Genomic DNA, 14,371 nt, shown 5'->3' with positions numbered 1-14,371 from the left:
GTGGGCAGAGCGTCGCCCCCTGGTGAGCCTGCTGGGTGGATCCCGGTCGTGCGCATGCGGGAGTCTGTCTGACTGTCTCTCCCCGTTTCTAGCTTCAGAAAAATACAAAAATAAATAAATAAATAAATAACAAAAAAAACAACCAGTCAGAAACTACAGCCCAACATAATAACAAAACCCAAAGTGAACAAATTCTTGCATGACCCGTAACATAAAAACAGCCATCATTTCAAAACAAAACAGCATAAAAGTTATAATAACTGTATAAAAGAAATTATATATATCATATAATTGTTATATAGAAAAACAGACTATTTCAACATTGCTTTAGTCATTTAAATGCACTTATCATAAGTATCAGTTTTGTTTTTGGGGTTTTTTTTTTGTATTTTTCTGAATCTGGAAACGGGGAGAGACAGTCAGACAGACTCCCGCATGCGCCCGACCGGGATCCACCCGGCACGCCCACCAGGGGCAACGCTCTGCCCACCAGGGGGTGATGCTCTGCCCCTCCGGGGCGTCGCTCTGCCGCGACCAGAGCCACTCTAGCGCCTGGGGCAGAGGCCAAGGAGCCATCCCCAGCGCCCGGGCCATCTTTGCTCCAATGGAGCCTCGCTGCGGGAGGGGAAGAGAGAGACAGAGAGGAAGGATGGGGGGGGGGGGTGGAGAAGCAAACAGGCGCTTCTCCTATGTGCCCTGGCCGGGAATCGAACCCGGGTCCCCCGCACGCCAGGCCGACGCTCTACTGCTGAGTCAACTGGCCAGGGCCATAAGTATCAGTTTTTAAACTGTTTCCTAACATTAAATATTTTTTATTTCAAAATCATTCCTTTTATACTCTGCTATAATATATGCACAACATCACAAAAATCATTTAACCAATAATAACCACTGTTTACATTTTAATATTTCTCTATATCTTCAGTCATGTAGTTTTTATGTAATAAAATTATATTACATGATGTGATTTATGATAACACTTTAATATCAGCAACCTGCAGCCTACTGGCCAATCTGGTCTGCTGTGTATGTTTATGAATAAAGTTTAACGGGAACACAGCCTCACCTGTTCACTTAGCACGTCTATGGCCACACCCCCGCAGAGTTGAGTAATTACAAAAGAGACCCCATGGCTTGCAGAGCCTAAATATTTACTACCTGGCCCTTCACAGAAAAGTCTGCCAACCCTGATAGTGCACATTTGCCATAGTGTTTTTCTTATAAAAACATTATTTTAAATCCTGTAAGCATATCCATTACAAGTATACATTATAATTTCATCTAGCAAATGCTAATTTTTAAAATCATAATCTCAAATTCATGATTCTCAGGAATAAACTTCTTCAACTTTATTTTAGACCATGAAGTTTTATGCTCTGGAAAGGTTACTTCTTGAGTAATAGAATTTTTAGTATTGTTTAATTAGACTGTAATTAAATGCGAAATCTTGATTCTGTGCACTAGAATTTAAAATCCATTGCACTTTCAGAGAATATATAAAACAACATCACTGCCACTGTTGAGTATGATAGCAAGAAGCCATTTCTATACAACACGGTCATTCAAAATCCCCGCCCCCTGTTCTGCCTAATCACAAGGTATTCCCTCTGCTTGCTTACCTTTCTAACGAAGCCAGGACACCACATTATTATAGTAGTTCCTAAGCTCCTCTGTAAATTTCCTTCACATTCTGTGCCAATTTGATACAGTAGAAAGTGTTTGAAGAGGAGGGGGAGAAGGAGAAAAAGGAGGAGACTAACACTTCTGTGCCATCAATAATATTTTTTGCAAAAGTCAGTGTTAAAAATCTAGATATGTGGGACAATTCAGGGGAAGGCTGGGGTTCTCACTCAGGATTGCAGTTCATTCCACATTAGACTCTCATCTCAGCTCTGCAGAATGAACTCAGGAATGTCAAAATCAAACATAATCAGTGGATACACACCAAGAAGACATTTATATATGATCATAGTAATAAAAATATTTGGGGGTATGGTTATTTTTTTTAAATGAGCTATAGGTATTAAATATTATGTCTGAATCAGTCATATTTGTATAACTTGACCTATACCTGACACTTTCTAACTCGTGTAAAGTAATTTTAGCCTGATGAATATAATTTTAGTATAAAATGAAATTTAAAATATCTATATCATGTTGCATTGTGTTTAAACAAATTACAGTACATGTGTCTCTCTTCCACATTCAATTTTGTTGAGGTTCCTTAGTTTTCTACTTTCTTCTAAGCCCTATGTATCATTCCTCATGACATTAATAGGGGCAGAGAAACATGTTAAGGGTGAAAAAGGGAATCAATACAAGCATAGAGGGGCTGGGCAAGAAAGAGTTGATCAGGGTTACTGATCAGTCAAGGTCCGAGGGATTTTAATCTGTCACCCACATCCTCAGAGCTAAGATTACGGAACCACTTGTAACCAGCAGGTCAGTTAATTTAAACCTTAAAAATGGGTGGTCCATTTGTTCATGGTTCGTATAAGCATCTACATTTCGAAAACCACAGCGTAGCAACATTGTTAAGTGCAAAGATAAGTAAGAATTATATGTGCCTGTTAAGTAAAATCAAGCTACTATTAATCAATAAGCGAGTCAATATGAAAGAGGAGAGAACTAAAGCTTTACTTTCTCTGCCTCTTCTCATTTTCTCCTTAATCATTTTTTTATATAACACTAATATTTAGGAGACAAGGTAAATTTAGGGCAGGGATGACTCCCTAAAAGCAAGCTTCTGGTTTATATTATCAGACTTACTTCTTTAATCCGTCGCAAGATGTGCTTCAAACTGACGCAGGAAACATTACCAAGAGAACAGCTGAGGTTGGACTGTTCATAAATAATGATAAACAGATGAATTGTTTACTCAGTCTGTCATGTTCGGGGAGTCAATAATGCACCAATTTTCAAAGCCCTGCAACCAGCCGATTTGCCACCGGAATCTTTCCTGTATGCAAATGACAGGTCCTTACAGAACCCCACTCCCATCTCACATCTCACATCTCACCCTTTCCGCTCCTCGTTTGTTAAGCTCCACTACCTTGGAAGAGAGCACAGCAGTATTGAACTTACCAATAAATCACCTTAATGTCAGAGGATGTCTGTGTCCCAGTGCCCTGGAGAAACTTATCCGGGGCTTAGCAAATGCGTCTAGCCACGTCATTACTTCGGAGTGTGGGGAAGAAGCCACTTCACACACGCACATTACACAGATAAGAAGCAGGTTTATTCCCCAGTCAATTATGTATTTCCCGGCATGTAAAGAGAAGCATTACTCTGGCAGGTTATTTAATGTCACATAAATATTCTCGTGACCAGAAAGAAACACAAGTCCATGTGTTCCTAAAGGATAAGAGTGGAGGATTTCCAGTCAGTTTGGTGATATTCTGCATGACTGCTAATGTTAAAGGCCTTCTCTATTACCTAAGAGCTCCTGTACTCATTAGCATCTTGCTTCTAACTCCTCAGACCTTATTTACTACTGCATGTTTTCATCCCAGATTTTACTAGATTTATACATTTTAAACATTTTTTTTCTGGTTGAAAAATAATTTCAACATTATAGAAGTGAGTAGAAGTTCTTCCCATGACCCCTTTCCTGTCGCTGCCCATCCAGCCACAGTGCCAGGCCTCGGGGAAACCGCTCCACTAATGGATATAAACACCATACACACACAACATGTATCTTGTAAGTATTTCGATAGAAACCATATCATCCTATTTTATCTTTTAAAATATTAACCTAAGCATATATGATATACCTGTGAAGAACCTCACATTCTTGAACAGCAATATAACATTCCTTTCTATGGCTATAACATAATCCATTTAACTAATCCCTCATAAAGAGTATTTTTATTGATTTGAATTCTTCAATTCTATAAATATGCTACAATGAACATCTTTGTGCCTATATGTCGTCATTGTGGTTAGTAACACTCATTTATAGAGTGTTTACTTCTTCCTGGCAACTGTGACCAGAGCTTGATTTATTCAATCCTCACAATAAGCGTTCGAATTCAGTGCTATTGCCATCTTCTGTTTGGAATCCGAAAAGAAAGGAAGTCACAGAGAAAGCAATTTTCTCACATAGCTCTTAAATGACAGCTGGAATTCAGACTCAGGCTTTCCAGCTCTCAAACCAAAACTCTTAACTACTGTGCTGCACTGCCCTTAGCTGCCTTCACTTTTGGTGAAGGCCCAAAATTTAAAAACTTGACTCTGCTTTGTTCTGAGCATGCTTAGACCTTTAATTACCAAGCCATTGTCCGGTTAAGTTCTCCTCCTTGATACCAAGGAGGTGTGGAAAAATCATCCTCTTGACTGTATCCAAAGTCTTTGTTCTCAGCCCAGTCCTGTTCCTCTACTCCCTGACTTAAACCTTGCTTCTGTGATTTAAGCTCTTCCATAGCCTTGGCTTGGAAATAAAAGAAAAATGTCATCATAGTCATCAGTATAAAGCACTGTGACAGCTGCTGTTAGTTATGATACAGTACTTGAAGACAACCATAGTATTTAGGACACTAAAGAATAGCTTTGTTATAAAATCATTGACCTGAGTTTAATATTTGGGTTTGTGACTTTGAAATTCAATTTCCTCACCCACATAATGAAGAGATTTACCTAAATTACTCCTGAAAGCGCTTTCAATATTGAAATCCAGTAATACGTCTCTAGGTTTCCTGGTATAATTATTCAGATATCAGTTAACGAGTTAGTAGGTTTCTCCTGAACCTATGACTCTGAAGCCGCCATCATAAACTCCAAAATGAGCAACGCAAACCAGCCATCAGTCCTAACCTTACTGCCTGGCTGAGCTGATGGACCAGTGTAAACATACCATGTCTTTTCCTTCCTCTACTTACATGGTTCTTACTCAGAGCATTCACAAGAAACAGGGCCATAAGAATAAAAGAATCCCTGAAGGCAGCTGAGGATATTTGTAATGAGCTTTGGGGAAAGATGAACTTGGTGCATAATGTGAAAGTATCCCCTCTGTGCAGGAGAGTTGAGCCCTTGGGCCTAGTTCAGATGCTAACCCTAACCCTACCTCCTTCTTTCCACAGCATGTACCCTCCCTGGGGCACACCTGAGTCTTTTTCCTTCTGTCCTTGGCACATATGTCCTCTCTTTCTTTCTCCTAAGCTCCCTTCTTTTGCCTCTGTAACTTGTTACTTGAGCCCACACAGCCCAGCTGGCTCACTTATTCCATAGCTCACTTCTTCTACCTCTGTGACTTTCTAAATAAACTTTGCTTGTAATGAATGAAGGTATGAAAAAAAGAGAGGGAGGGTAGGGGGGAGGGAGGGACTCAAGAGGGAAGGAAGGAAGGGAAGGAGGGAGGGAGGGAGGGAGAGAGGGAGGGAGGAACCAGAGCACATGAAAAGGCATTACAAAGGAACGGGATTTGGGTTTGAGGGTAGAAACCAGTGGCAACCAAATGGGTTTGGGTGCGGACAGTTGTTAAAGCTCCATGACAAAGATTCCGTGAAGGAAATTTATAGTCTTGCCCAGGGCTCAAGATGGTGTAGTGGCCTATCTTGATAGAAACGATTTCTTAAAGTAAAAATTTAATTATTACATGGCAGATGCATTCTAAAAAGAAAATAAGGACAAAAACAAAACAAAAAACCTTTCTTAAGATGCCATTTTGCCTGACCTGTGTTGGCGCAGTGGATAAAGCGTCGACCTGGAAATGCTGAGGTCGCCGGTTTGAAACCCTGGGCTTGCCTGGTCAAGGCACATATGGGAGTTGATGCTTTCCAGCTCCTCCCCACCTTCTCTCTCTCTCTGTCTCTCCCTCTCCTCTCTAAAAAAAAAAGATGCCATTTTGCTTACTAAAAATCCCAACTGCTATTAACTGTATGAGCTCAGAAAAATCACACAACTTTTATGAGCCTCAATCTCAACTTGTGTAAGAAAGAAATTGGTTTCTCCCTCATAGACTTTTTTTTTTTTTTTGTATTTTTCCGAAGCTGGAAACGGGGAGAGACAGTCAGACAGACTCCCGCATGCGCCCGACCAGGATCCACCCGGCATGCCCACCAGGGGGCGACGCTCTGCCCACCAAGGGGGCGATGCCCTGCCCCTCCGAGGCGTCGCTCTGCTGCGAGCAGAGCCACTCCAGCGCCTGGGGCAGAGGCCAAGGAGCCATCCCCAGTGCCCGGGCCATCTTTGCTTCAATGGAGCCTCGGCTGCGGGAGGGGAAGAGAGAGACAGAGAGGAAGGAGAGGGGGAGGGGTGGAGAAGCAGATGGGCGCCTCTCCTGTGTGCCCTGGCCAGGAATCGAACCCTGGACTTCTGCACGCCAGGCCGACGCTCTACCACTGAGCCAACCGGCCAGGGCCCCTCATAGACTTTTAATAGGTATTAGCTGAATTAACATATTTGTAAAGGATTTGTTATCGTCATTGGGTTCTCAATGTAGAACCAATCTCTCCAAGTAGAACTCTATCTGCATGAATATGTATGAATATGTATGATATGTATGAATATGCATGACTATGCATGAATATACATGACTATATATAAATATGTATGACTGGGTTGCTTTCCGAATCCCCTTCCTTGGTCCTTTGTCTTTGTTCACCTTCTACAAGTGACACGCTACAGCTGGACTATAAGTGACGACCAGAAAAAATTATGCAATGAATTCTATTTGTTCCTTAATATTCTCAACCAGCTGTTTTCAGAGATGTCAAGGCCGCTCTCAGCTCTTTCAGTTTTCATAACCAATCTGCTGAATTACTGGAACATGATTCTTATCTTTGAATCCTCCTTGAGATTTTCATCTTGTTGGAATTTCTTTTCTAACCATTGTCACAATAATTATAGAGCAAGGAGGAGGTAGATTCTCTTAAGTTGTGAAGTAATAAAATCCAACAATTAGTGACCTACAGTTTTCCAGAATTGTGAAACTAATGAAGGTTAGTGACCTATGGACCAGCAACATTCACAGAGATGGATTAGAACCAATTTGGGTTTTAGAAATCAAGGTATAAACAATGCATTTTTTAGTAGAATGACATTTACAACAATAATATACACATCACGGCTTCTTCTATCATATTTATGCTAGGACATTTCAACAAGACAAATGACTCCCAATTGCCTTTCCTGGAACCAGAACTAGGCCAGTTGCATCAAAATCATCTAGGAAACTTTATAAAAAATAACTAAATCCTCAGCCCTGCTGCTGAATTATGGATATGGAACTCAGAAATCTAAGTAGTGTTTAAAGTTACTCAGATTATTCCAATATTAAGACAAATTTGGGTAGCACCTTTGGGTACCAGATTTGATGTATGTATAGCTATGGGTTAGAGTCCCTAACTCTAGATATTATATATCTATTCTTTTCAGTAACTGTCAAGAATTAATTTTTTCAACTGCAGAAATTCATCACATAGCACAATGTGTGGCATATGGTACTTATCTAATATACATTCAATGCACAAAGACTGAGTTCTACTGAATTTTATCCAAATATTACTTAAAAGCAATAATTCAAAGTAGCATATGAAAGAAAAAATGAGTGACTGAGTACATTTTCCATTGTTATCTAAACAACCGAATTTCTGCAACTACTCAAACTTATCTGTGGTTCTTGGTTTTTTTTGTTTGTTTGTTTGTTTGTTTTGTTTTTTTTGTGTTAAGTGAGAGAAGGAGAGATAGAGAACAGATTCCTTCATGCGCCCTATCCGGGATCCACCCAGCAATCCCCATCTGGGGCCATACTTACAACTGGGCTATTTTTAGCACCTAAGGCAGAGGCTCCATGGAGCCATCCTCAGCACCCCTGGGCCAATGCACTCAAACCAATTAAGCCATCACTTCAGGAAAGGAAGAGAGAGAAAAGGGAGGAGGAGGGTTGGAGAAGCAGATGGTTGCTTCTCTGTGTGCTCTGACTGGGAATCAAACCCAGGACTTCCACAGACCAGGCTAACACTCTACCACTGAGCCAACTGGCCAGGACCACCTGCGTTTTTTGTTTGTTTGTTTGTTTTGTATTTTTCTGAAGCTAGAAGCAGGAAGGCAGTCAGACAGACTCCTGCATGTGCCCAACTGGGATTCACCCAGCATGCCCGCCAGGAAGTGATGCTCTGCCATCTGAGGTGTTGCTCTGTTTTGGCTGGAGCCATTCTAGCACCTGAGGCAGAAGCCATGGAACCGTCCTCAGCGCCTGGACCAATTTTGCTCCAATGGAGCCTTGGCTGTGGGAAGGGAAGAGAGAGATAGAGAGGAAGGAAAGGGGAAGGGTATAGAAGAGATGGTTGCTTTCCTTATGTGCCCTGACCAGGAATCGAACCCAGGACTTCCACACACAGGGCCGACGCTCTACTGCTGAGCCAACCAGCCACGCCTGTGGTTCTTTTTTATTGAAATAAAAAGTATCGGAAACAGAAAATATTGAAATTTATGGAAAACCATTCACAAATTTGGATGTCAGAGGAAAAAGAAACTTCAGACAATGTGAGAAAGAACAAATTCTGTGAATAAAGTCATTCAAAAATACAGTGGAGGAAAGTTAAATTCTTTAATTCATATAAAATTAAAGTCAAGTCCACTATCTCAGTCACAGACACTATCATAAAATAAACTGAGTTACATAATATCATTTAAAATATGGTGCTTTGGAGACAAATTTGCTTAAAGTACTCTATTTCTTTTTCTGATCCCCTTGACCATAAAAAAGTTATTCAGGGCCTGACCTGTGGTGGCACAGTGGATAAAGCGTCAACCTGGAAACGTTGAGGTCGCCGGTTCAAAGCCCTGGGCTTGCCTGGTCAAGGCACATACGGGAGTTGATGCTTCCTGCTCCTCCCCCCTTCTCTCTCTCTCTCTCTCTCTTTCTCTCTCCCCCCTCTCTATAATGAATAAATAAAATCTTTAAAAAAAAAAAAAAGTTATTCAGGCAAATAATTTCTAATTTTAGGTGACCCAATCCTTCTTCCCCAATACTGGAACAACTTAATTAGGTTTCACACATTACTGAAGGAAGGATAAAATCCAACACATTCATGGCTCAGAATATGAAATATACATTGGTTTTGCTTACTTAAAACATTAATGTTTTAAATATCCTATTCTTCTTCCCATTATCTAACAGAATAAAAAAGATGTGTATCCCCCAAATTATCACCTCTTACTGCTTTTCTTCTTAGAGAGACTTTAATACCTATCATTTCTCCAAGATTAAACCCATTCTTGTTTCTTAAAGAATATGTGTTAGGTTTTGTAAAGTACTAATTTTATTCACCATGTAGCAAAAACTCTGGAAATAATTGGGTTTTTTGAATGAACTGATTAATAGTTTTAAGGGTTTGAAAAAGCTAAAGCTCCAAGGAAAAAATTTTTTGTCAAAATAAAAGAATTTTTTTCTAAAACCTCAAGTTCCAAACACTGAAGCATGAAAGCAGGAAGGTTCCCCAATGCTCAGCTAAGACTGAAGGGTATTACACACACACTCTCCACGACACATAATAGCCAAGGGTCCCTCCTTATGAAGCATCATTTTTTAATCATCTAGGGGAGAATCCTATTAAAAGGCTGTTGCTATATTCTACCAGAGGGTTAAAATGGATCTCCCTGTAAAGTAGTGGTCAGAAAATAATTATTGCTTTCTTCAGTTTGTGTTCAACAGTGTGGTAGATTGCAAAAATGACACCATCTTTCTCTTCTATGTACACCTGTTATATGACACTACAACAAAAGGTGGAATCTGTTTCTCATCCCTTGAGCCACAGTTGACCACACCATCTCCTTTGGCTAATGAGACATTAGCAAGCCTGACACAAATGGGGGGACCAAAAATACTGTGACTGGGCTTTACCCTCTCTTGCTGATCTTGGGAACTCTGGAACTGCCACCACGTGGACAAGCCTGGAACTGCCTAATAAAAGATGAAAGACACTCTGCTCAGGTTAGCCTCATCACCCTCGCTGTCACCCCAGCTCAGAAATGCAGCAGCCTGAGGGTAAGCTCAGCCATTGTCTGAGGGCAGAAGCATGAGTGGTCCATCACCGGTAAGAACTCCCCAACCAAACCCAGACCAAGTTGCTGCTGCACAGAATTGTGAGCTAAATACATGGCAATTGTTTTAAGCCATTAAGTTTTGGAGAATTTTCTTAAGCAGCAAAAACTGACATGAAAAGATAAAGTCAAATTCATAATAAGGAAGAAGCAGAAGAAAAAACGAAGGTCTGCTCTTGTTTGATTACTTCAAAAGGCAAGTTGATCCAATGAAGAGGACATCCCAGCACACTAGACTTTTTACAGTTCTTTGGTTCTTTAGCAGAAAACGACAATGGAAACTAACATTTGATGCATGCTTTCTATGGATCAGCAATGGCCATGGTTTTATGTCCATTGTCTCATTTAATCTTAGCAACCTATGAGCTAAGATTCAGTATTACTATTTTAAAGATGAGAAAATTACTTCTCAGAATGACTTCCCCAAAGCTACATGCTTAGAGAGTGGTGTAACTGAAATTCTAATGCCTAATTCTAATTCTGCCTAACTCCAAAGCCTATGAAATCATGCCATCACAGCAGCCCTACTGGGGAAACAAACATGACTTTTTAAACTGGTGATGGAATGGCTGCCACGGATTCAGTGAAGGGCTCACTCAGCTCTGGGCTCATTAATCCCACTGTTACCAGTTAACTTTCTGAAAGAAAGATCTGGGCTCATCATTTTCATATAAAAATTCTGGCAATACCATGACATACTCCTGTCATGCCTCCTCCTGTATCCAATACTCTGGTAATTAAAAGATAAATTCAAGCTCTTTTTTAATTTGGAATAAAAGTTAGTGACCCTGGCCGATTGGCGCAGTGGTAGAGTGTCTGCCTGGTGTGTGGAAGTCCCAGGTTTGATTCCTGGCCAGGGCACACAGGAGATGTGTGCATCTGCTTCTCCACCCTTTCTCCTCATCTTTCTCTCTGTCTCTCTCTTTCCCTCCCGCAACCAAGGCTCCACTAGAGCAAAGTTGGCCCGGCCGCTGAGGATGACTCCATGGCCTCTGCCTCAGGCACTATAATGGCTCTGGTTGCAATGGAGCAAAGCCCCAGATGGGCAGAGCATCGCCCCCTGGTGGGCATGCCGAGGGGATCCTGGTTGGGCGCATGTGGGAGTCTGTCTCTCTGCCTCCCTGCTTCTCACTCCAGAAAAATACAAAAATAAAAAAGTTTGTGAAATATTTCAAACAACATAGAAAATTAGAGAATAACATAAAAGTTCATGTATGTAACATGGAGATTTGTCAAATCATTTCACATATTGTGTTTTTTAATGTTAATTGATTAATTAGGTATTTAGCTTGTTCAGTTTTGTCTTATTTTCTTGGATCTATTGTTTAATGCTTCTGGTATTTTTGAAAAATTTTTGCCATTATATTTTCAAATAGTTCTTCCATTCAAACTTTCCCATCTTCTCCTCATAGGCTGGCAGTGAAATGTGTTTTAGACCCTTTGACATTGTCCTGCAGCTCTTGGATGCTGTGTTCTGCTTTCTTCACATTTTTTCCTTTGTGTGTCAGTTTGCATAACTTCTAATGACTTACCATCAGCGTCATTGATCCTTCCATCAGCAGTGTTCACCGAAGGCATTCCTATCTTTGTTATCATGTTTTCCATTTCTAGCCTTTCTATTTGATTCTTTTTTAGAGATTCCATCTCTTTGCTGAAATTTCCCATCTATTCTTACACACTGTCCATTGTTTACCTTACAGAGCCTTTTCCAGATTAACGAGGACTATTCTAAGTTCCCCATTGATAGCCCCAGCAGCAGGTCATATCTAAGGTTGGTTAGGTTGATTGTTTTGTCTCTTCACAGTGTGGAATTTTTGTTGTTGTTTGTTTTGTGCTTCCTTCTGTTTTGCAGTTTTTGGTTGAAAGCTATGTATTTGTGTAAGACAACAGAGCCTGAGGTAGACAGGTGTTTATGCCTAGAAATGGGAATGTTTCCCTTTGTTTGACCTTTAGTTTGGGGAGTTGACTTTATCTAGACAGAAGATGAGCTGGATCTTGATTCTGTTGTTGTTTTTCTATAATTATCCTCAGTCCACGACCAGTTTCAGATTCTTTGAGCACTGCCTGCAAGTGAGATTTTCTCCACCTTACTCTTCTACTGTCCCCTTCTGGCCTGTCCTCTGAGTGTGGGCCTAAGAGCTGTCTCCATGCTCCTGACTCCCCTGGCTGTGGACAGCAGTGACGGCCTACTCTGTGTCTACTGTGCTGGTAGTCAGGGGCGAGGACGGGAAACACTCACTGATTTTTTTTTTTACGATAGTCATGATCTTTACTGACCAGAGAGCACTTGCTCTTGCTATGTCCTCTTCCTACTCATTTCATGGACTCATTCAAGCATTACCTCATGGTGAATCTTTCCATTAAGTCACAGTTTATTGCTTCAGGCTTATTGCTTTCACAAAACGACGTCAAGTCATCAAGAATGATTTTTAGAACAAACTTGTTCTGGGCACTAGATTGAATTCTAGAAGCAGAAAGAATAACTTATAGCTAATGCCTTTGGCATTTCATAACCCACTTCAAGAATCCTGTATTTTTTGTGATCTGGGCTCTTGAACAGTTTGGCAAATCTATGATGTTTCTTCAGATATTATTTTTCTATTTATAAAATTAAAACAAACAAATAACATAAACTAATGTACTGAAACAGTTATCAAAATATTAAAAATTGTGATACAATAATATATGTACTTCTTAATGCATAAAAATGTAGTCTACTTTCCTTTCTATTCCATTTTATTTTTAAAAACAGGCAGGAATCCACTAAATTTATTTCACAAATTACTAATGAAATATGCAAAATTTGAAAATACTAGTCTACTGGAAATGACAATGCTCAACCTCATGTTATTTATTAGAAACAAATGAGTTTCTTTATATATCAATTTTTTTATTTTTACAAAACTCTTAGAATTTTTCTTTTGTATTATCATATCATCATTATGGATTTTCATGTCTGTTGCATTGACCCATCATGATGTATTTAGTGACTATTTTATTTTCATGCTTCTTTTGACCTAACAGCCTGGTAAAAATTAAGTCAAAGCCTAGAATCCAACATCCTCATCTCATGTCATCAGACACATGCAGAGTAGACACATTAGCCAAGACGTTAGCTGCCTAAACGTGATTTGGCTCACTAAATGTGCATTAGTCACATAATTTCCATAGTCACCTGTACATGAAACAGATGCTCCAGCGATTCCAGGGCTGCTCCCTACTGCTAACCAACCTGAGAGCACACATATATGTGGTGTTTAGCAGAGGGCATTTGATTTCTCCCATGACTCCTTAATCCCGCTGAAAACCAAAGTCATCACCTGTCCCTCATTGGGCTCTGGCTCATTAGTCAGAGATTATATATGTCGGAAGATTTCCAAGTTTTAACTCACAGACATCCCAAGCAAAAAGCTGCTCTGGAAGTATAAGGTGAATTGAATTCAGCACCCACAATCTTTCCATCCTATCCTCATCTCTTTTTCCCTTGCTTATCATGCTCCCCTCTGCCTTCACATAGCATCCTTCGCCCTTTCTCCTTGGTCCCCTCTAGCATGTCTTTATAGGACTTCTTCACACTAACTTATTCACTATTACATTCAAGAACCAAGAGAACTACAACAGTGGTATTTCAGGTACCAGAAAGCAGACAGGGAAGTTTTAGGCACAAAGTGAGCTCGGGAAGAGCTGTGGACAGATTTGCCTTACACATTGGAATTATAACTCTCTGGTTCCATAACTATTGAGACTCAAAGTTACCTATCAGTGGAAGTAAATAAATCTCACTGGCTTGGATATGTAATAGTTACTTTAATTGAAATCAGAGTAAGGTTTTGTGGATTAGAACATACCAATGTGCATATATTATGATTGTGTACATTTATCTCTCTTGCCTTCACATGGTTTTATAAGAACAATTACATTTTAAATATACTAACATGGAAGAACATTTTAGACAAGCGAAAATTTAAATTTACAGTAACTTCATCTTAAAAATAAAAAGACTTCCATTGTTTTGCCTTTTTTCATTTAGGGAGTTTATGTAAAAGAAATTGCCAGGTGATTCAAAGTTCTTTTAATTAGGCTCTTGTATGTGGGTATTAAAAGTTCATTTATTTAACATATATTTTAAAAGTACCTACTAACTGCCAGGAATTTTTTTAACACCAAAGAAATAGCAAAGAAGAAGATTGAGAACACTATTACTCTTGAAAAATGAAGAATACAGTAAATAAATGTACATATACACACCTATATGCATTTCAATATACATGTTTGAAATTAAATAGTGATTGCTGCCAAATGTTGTTTTAGAAAGGCAAAATACATA

This window comes from Saccopteryx leptura, chromosome 1 (genome assembly GCF_036850995.1).
Source record: "Saccopteryx leptura isolate mSacLep1 chromosome 1, mSacLep1_pri_phased_curated, whole genome shotgun sequence".
In the NCBI taxonomy this organism is placed as follows: domain Eukaryota; kingdom Metazoa; phylum Chordata; class Mammalia; order Chiroptera; family Emballonuridae; genus Saccopteryx; species Saccopteryx leptura.
Note: the sequence above shows the minus strand (reverse complement) of the source record.